Genomic DNA, 7,137 nt, shown 5'->3' on the forward strand with positions numbered 1-7,137 from the left:
CAATTGGCGCGATGGATCGTCGAAGTCCCGAGCAGATTAAAGGGCTCTGCCCATGATGCGCAAAATTTCTGTAGTGGGGAGAGAGCTGGCGTGCTTGCTGGCCAAGGTAGGGTTTGGCAAGCACGAAGAACAGCAATAGAAACTCCCGCCAAGTGCATTGTCTTGCTGAAATGACGGGCAATAAACTGGGGCGTAGAACGTACCACTGTGCTATAAAGGTGCGGCGGGTGACAGCCAGAAGCGTCCTGCTACCAAGAGAAATGGCACCCAGACCACTCCTCGTTGTCGGGTCATACGACGAGCGACAATCATGTATCTCATCGCTGATTGGAGCGTCTCTGGACACGTCTTCACTGGTCATCGGAGCTCAGTTCGAAGCTTTTCATAACAGGAATCCTTTAGTTGTCATCCTTAGCACCCATACAGTTCAGTGGTAAGTCGACGACATTCTTTGTCGCCTTTTGTTACCCTTCATGGCAAGTTATCCTGGCCTTACATTTCAGTAAGATAATATTCGTCCACACACGGCGAGAGTTTCTACTGATTGTCTTCGTGTTTCCCAAACCCTACCTTGGCTATCAAGGTCACCGGGTCACTCCCCAATTGAGAACGTCTGGGGCATTGTGAGTAGCGCTCTCCAACACTCAAACCACATCGGGAATTTCACCATCTAACGCGCCAGTTGAAGAAAATTTGCCACGATATCTCTCAGGAGCACATTCAGAACAACATTCAACGCCAAGCTGAATAACTGCTTGCATAAGACCCAGAGGTGCACCAACGCGTTGTTGACTTGCTCAATTTTTGAAGCTGTTTCTCATGAATAAATCATTCTGAAATTGCGCTCATATATGCCTGTACATGTACTGCACATCTACCAATCTCTGTCCCACTCGGATAATTCCTTCTTAGTGCTTCTTTGTCTTGCACGAAGCTTACTCGTGAATCAGTCTTACTCAGAACCGTATCCCTACAGTAGTTCCCGACGTTAGCCCGAACATACAGAAAAATCGCAACAGGTCGTAATTCGAATATACGTCTTTATGCGACTGCAGTCGGAGTTTCCATTACTTGCCGACTCGCTAATTTTTGAGCGCTGGAATTTCTATCCGGGCGCTTCCGATGCCTTGGTGCCCATGTTGCATGCTTGTCTTCCTGGAAAAAGATTTATATTTGGCGTGGAGGCATCGACTGACTTTCTAATTGCACGCTTAATATATTCTTTGAGATAATCCTATAAACTGGTAACGGCCCTCATTACCTATTATCAGAACGACTGGAGGCAGCATCATATGGTCACTTCGTAATGTTTCGTCAAAACTGGATACTCTCCTTCGACGGAGACTCACTGCAAGGCGCAAACTGTCTCCGGTCACGTCGTTCTGACAAGTAATGTCATAAAAGGAGCAAAGACGAAGGGGATGGACAAAAGTAGAACGCTACAGTAGTGGACGATGTTATAGAATCCTCTTATCTAGGAAGTAAGACCACACAAGACAGACACAGCAAGGAGTGCGTCAGAAGTAAATTACCACAGACAAAGAAAATTTTCTTCAGTGAAAGCGCTCCACTGATATCAGATACTCATATGGATATGTGGTGCTAGTTACTGAAAGTGTGCATAACACTTTATGCAAATGAAACATGGGCCACAGGAAATGTGGAGAACAAGAAACTTAGATGTATTGGAACTGTAGTCTCTTCTTGTCTAAACTGTTTATCGTCAATGTTTCACTTCCACACATGGCTACAGTCCATATGAATATTTTCATAAAAGACTTCGTGCAATTTAAATCTATAGTCTATGTTAACAAATTTCTCTTCGTCAGAAACACTTTCCATGGAATAGCCAGTCTACATTTCATATCCTCTCTACTCTTACCATCATCAGTTATTTTGCTCCACAAATAACAAAATTCATTTACTACTTTAAATGCCTCATTTCCTAATCTAATACTCTCAGCGTCACCTCATTTGATTCGACTGCATTCCATTATCCTCGTTTTTCTTTTGTTGATGTTCATCTTATATCCTCTATTCAAGACAATGTTCATTCCGTTCAGCTGCTCTTCTAGATCCTTTGTAGTCTCTGACAGAATTACAAAGTCGTCGGCAAACCTTTAAGTTTGTATGGTTTTTGCATGGTTTTTAATTCCTACTCCACGTTTTTCTTTTGTTTCCTTTCCTCCTTGCTCAATATACAGATTGAATAACATCGGGGATAGGCTACAACCCTGTCTCACTCCCTTCTCAACCACTACTTCGTTTCCATACCCCTTGACTCAAAGCTGAAATATGGTTTCTGTTCAAATTGTAAAAAGCCTTTCGCTCCCTGTAATCTACTTCTGACACCTTCAGAATCTGAAAGAGAGTGTTCCAGTCAACATTGTCAAAAGCTTTCCCTAACTCAGACTGTGCGGCTGGTCCCGGCGGAGGTTCGAGTCCTCCCTCGGGCATGGGTGTGTGCGTTTGTCCTTAGGATAATTTATGTTAAGTAGTGTGTAAGCTTAGGGACTGATGACCTTAGTAGTTAAGTCCCATAAGATTTCACACACATTTGAACATTTTTTTCTCTAACTCTACAAATGTTAGAAACTTAGGTCTGACTTTCCTTAACCTATCTTCTAAGATAAGTCGTAGAGTCAGTATTGCCTCGCGTGATCCAACATTTCTACGGAATGTAAACCGATCTTCCCCGAGGCTGGCTTCTACCAGTTTTTCCATTCATCTTTAAGGAATTCGTGTTAGTATTTTTCAACCGTGACTTATTTAACTGATAGTTCAAAAATGTTCACACCCGTCAACATCTGCTTTCTTTGGGATTGGATTTACTATATGTTTCTTGAAATCTAAGGATATTTCGCCTGTCTCATACTGCTTGTTCACTAGATGGAAGAGTTTTGTCTTGGATGGATCTCCCGAGGTTATCAGTAATTCTAATTGAATGTTGTCTACTTCCGGGCGTTGTTTCGACTTAGGTTTTTCAGTTCTCTGTCAAATTCCTCAGGCAATATCGTATGTCCCACTTCATCCTCATCTACGTCCTCTTCGATTTCCATCATATTGCCCTCAAGTACATCGCCCTAGTATAGAGCCTTTATATACTCCTTCCACCTCTCTGCTTTCCCTTCTTTGCTTAGGACTGGTTTTGCATCTGAGCTGTTGATACTCATACAGATGGTTCTCTTTTCTCCGAATGTCTCTTTAATTTTCCTGTAGACAGTATCTATCTCACCCCTAGTGATACATGCTTCTACATCTTCATATTTGTCCTCTAGCCATCCCTGATTAGACATTTTGAAATTCCTGTCGATCTCTTTTTTGAGATGTTTATATTTATTTTCGCCTGCTTCATTTATTGCATTTTTATATTTTCTCCTTTCTTTTTACCTACTTGATTCTTTGCTGCCTTAACTATTTCATCTCTCAAAGCTACCCATTCTTCTTCTCTGTATTTCTTTCCACTGTTCTTCTCAATCGTTTCCTAATAATCTCTCTGCAACTCTCTAAAACCTCTAGTTCTTTCAGTTTATCCAGATACCACCTCCTTAAATTCCAACCTTTTTTCAGTTTCTTTAGTTTCAATCTATAGTTCATAACCAATAAATTGTGGTCAGGATCCACATCTGTGTCTGGAAATGTCTTACAATTTAAAACCTGGTTCCTAAATCTCTGACTTAATACTACATAATCTATCTGAAACCTTCCAGCGCATCCAGGCCTCTTCCATGTATACAACCTTCTTTCATGATTCTTAAACCAAGTGTTAGCTATGATTAATTTATGTATGCTCTGTGCAAAATTATCCCAGGCGGCTTCCTCTTTCATTCCATACTCCCAGTCCATGTTCACCTAATACTTTTCTTTCTGTTCCTTTTCCTACAATCGCATTCCAATTCCCCGTAACTACTAAATTTTCACCGCCCTTAACTATCTGAATAATTTTTTTTTCTTATCGCATCATACATTTCTCCAACGTCATCATCATCATCTGAAGAGCTAGTTGGCATATAAACTTGTGCTACTGTGGTAGGCGTGGGCTAAGTGTATCTATAGTAATGCGTTCACTATGCTGTTCGTAGTAGCTTATCTGCGTTCCTACGTTTTTGTTCATTATTGAACCCAATCCTGCATTACCGTTATATGATTTTGTATTTATAACTCTGTATTCACTTCACCAGAAGTCTTGTTGCTCCTACCACCGAATTTGACTAATTCCCGCTTTGTCTGACTTTAACCTATACATTTCCTTTTTTAAATTTTCTAAACTACCTGCCCGATTAAGGCATATGATATTCAAGTCTCCGATCCGCAGAATGCCAGTTTTGTTTCTGCTGATAACGACGTCCTCCTGAGTAGCCCCGCTTGGAGATCCGAATGGGGGACTATTTTATCTCCGGAATATTTTAAACAAGATGACGCCATCATAATTTAAACATACAGTAAAGCTGCATGACATCGGGAAAAATTATGGCTGCAGTTTCCCCTTGCTTTCAGCCATTCGCAGTACCACAACAGCACACGTTTGTCTGGACTCTCAAAGATTCCCCTCCGTTGTGGATGCACCTACGGTACGGCCATCTGTATCGCTGAGGCACGCTGAACCAACGGCAAAGTCCATGGTTCATGGGTGGAGGGGGGCGGGTAACGCGACTGTATTTCTTGATTCTGAGAATCATACAGTACAGCATATCAGAAGAGTGCGAACCACAAATTCTCATTTCTGCTTATTCATGAAAGTTCAGTAGCCGTTTAGTTGCAATCCAACCTCACACTCTCCTCAACACGTACCTATCTCTCACGATTTTCCACTTGTATTACTCCCATTTGAATTTTGTAGCTGTTGTAGGTCTTTCGTTTCTCTCTTGTTCAATGAATTAGCGGTTCACGGCACGGTCGTATGTTCACCTTGCTTTGCTCTTGGCACATACACCGGTGTCACCTCCAATTGAGGTAGAACTCGCTTGCTACATTAAAATAGCCACTCACCGTGCCACGGCGAGGCTGGAGCAGTTTTCTGTTACAGCGCGGAACAGTCTGTTCTACTGGAGTCAACGACCGGCATCATCTTGGAGCCAGCACTGTGGTCGCGGACAGTGAAATACCAGACTTCATGTTCGGCGCCTGGGCTCTGCATGGTGCACCAACTTTGTTTTCAGCCGCGTGTGACAGGCCCAATTTGTTGGCCGTGATGACTTCCCCGTGTATGCAGCATGGTGCGGCTGCATTCGTCATCAGAAGAGAGTCTCAGCTGGAAGACAACCAGCTAGAAAGCCAAACACCTAGCAGCTTTCGAGGAAAGCAGCCGGTTGGATACTGTGAACCAAGAAGTCGTGGGGCAAAGCAGGGAGTCAGTCTGGTGGATTTGAAGCTGGGCATGGCGTTGCTTTGTGGTCAGTAGGGAGCATTGTTCCAATCAGGAGCAGTGGACATCGCTAGGCCATATGAATCCAGGAAAATCAGTTTAGCTTTAGCTGCTGAGTGTTTTCGGCTATGAGGGTCAAAGAAAACTCCGCCAGTTATGATCAGGGCAATCTTGTAGTGCAGATGAGTGTGTCTGGGTTGGTGAAATATTGTTAGTAACGGATCAGAATCTGCCATTACAACGAGCCAACAGTACAACCTACAGTTTAAAACTGGAAAATTTTGTTCTGTTATTGTTGTGTTCTTTGACATTTAATCACACCTTGTAACAGGCATTTACTGTTTTTCCTCTTTTTTGTGTAACTTTGGTTTATTCTTATGCTGATTTTCGTTCTCTTGTTAACTGCTTGTTTAATGTTGGTTAGGGCGTTGGCATTGGCGGAGTATTCTGGGCTGACTGATTTTGTGGCTTTCTCATTCTCCTTTTACAGTTCTGTTATTACTTTGGTACAATATATCTTGCTCACTTTATTTGAAAGTTGGTGAAATGCAAAGCGGCAAATTTTATCGTGTGTTCCGTCGTATTAAATACTAAATTCTGCATTTTTGTAAACAGAGAGCTGAATACCTTACTTGTGTTTCTTGTGTATCCGCTTAGAGCTGTTGAAATTATTTGACAAATATATTTAAATTTGCTAGAAGTATGAATTAGAAAACGCCTTAAGTCACAACTTTTTCATGTTTTATTAGGTATATGATGTATTTCAGACGCTGTGGGTCCATTATCAGGTGCGATTTTTAAATTTCGTCAAGAATTTACACCCACATGATCCATAGCCACTTTCCACTCCAACCATTTCCTGCGGACACACTACTTATTCCAAATAATATCAGATCCTTATGTACAGTAAGACTGCTCCGAATTGCTGTCATATCTCCAACATTAAAGAATTATTTTGGACGTCCAGTTCCGAGCTCTTATTGGAAACGACAGAAGTGTTTATATGTACTCTAAGCGTTGGCGTACTGTTTGAGATCTGTTACACACATCTACGATGGTATTACGAATAAACGTCAATAGGACAATTCAAGGGGAAAGGATGTCAATGATACGAGTCGCTGATGGCATTGCTATCCTGAGTGAAAGTGAAGAAGAATTACATGATCTGCTGAACGGAATGAACAGTCTAATGAGTACAAAGTATAGATTGAGAGTAAATCGAAGAAATACGATAGTAATGAGAAGTAGTAGAAATGAGAACACCGAGAAACTTAACATCAGGGTTGATGGTCACAAAGTAGATGGAATTAAGGGATTCTGCTACCTACGCAGCAAAATAGCCAATGACGGACGGAGCAAGGAAGACATCAAAAGCAGACTAGCAACGACAAAAGGGCATTCCTGTCCAACAAAGCCTATTAGTATCAAACAAAGGCCTTAATTTGAGGAAGAAATTTCTGAGAATGTACGTCTGGAGTACACCATTCTACGATAGTGAAACATGGACTGTGGGAGAACCGGAACAGAAGAAAATCGAAGCATTTGGAATGTGGTGCTACAGACAAACGTTGAAAATTAGGTGGACTGATGAGGTAAGAAATGAGGAGGTTCTGCGCAGAACCGCAGAGGAAGGAACACTGACAAGGACAAGGGACAGGATGATAGGACATCTGTTAAGGCATCAGGGAATGACATCCATGGTACTAGAAGGAGCTGTAGAGGGCAAAAACTGTTGAGAAAGACAGAGACTGGAATACATTCATCAAATAACT

This window comes from Schistocerca serialis, chromosome 2, assembly GCF_023864345.2.
Source record: "Schistocerca serialis cubense isolate TAMUIC-IGC-003099 chromosome 2, iqSchSeri2.2, whole genome shotgun sequence".
NCBI classification, from domain to species: domain Eukaryota; kingdom Metazoa; phylum Arthropoda; class Insecta; order Orthoptera; family Acrididae; genus Schistocerca; species Schistocerca serialis.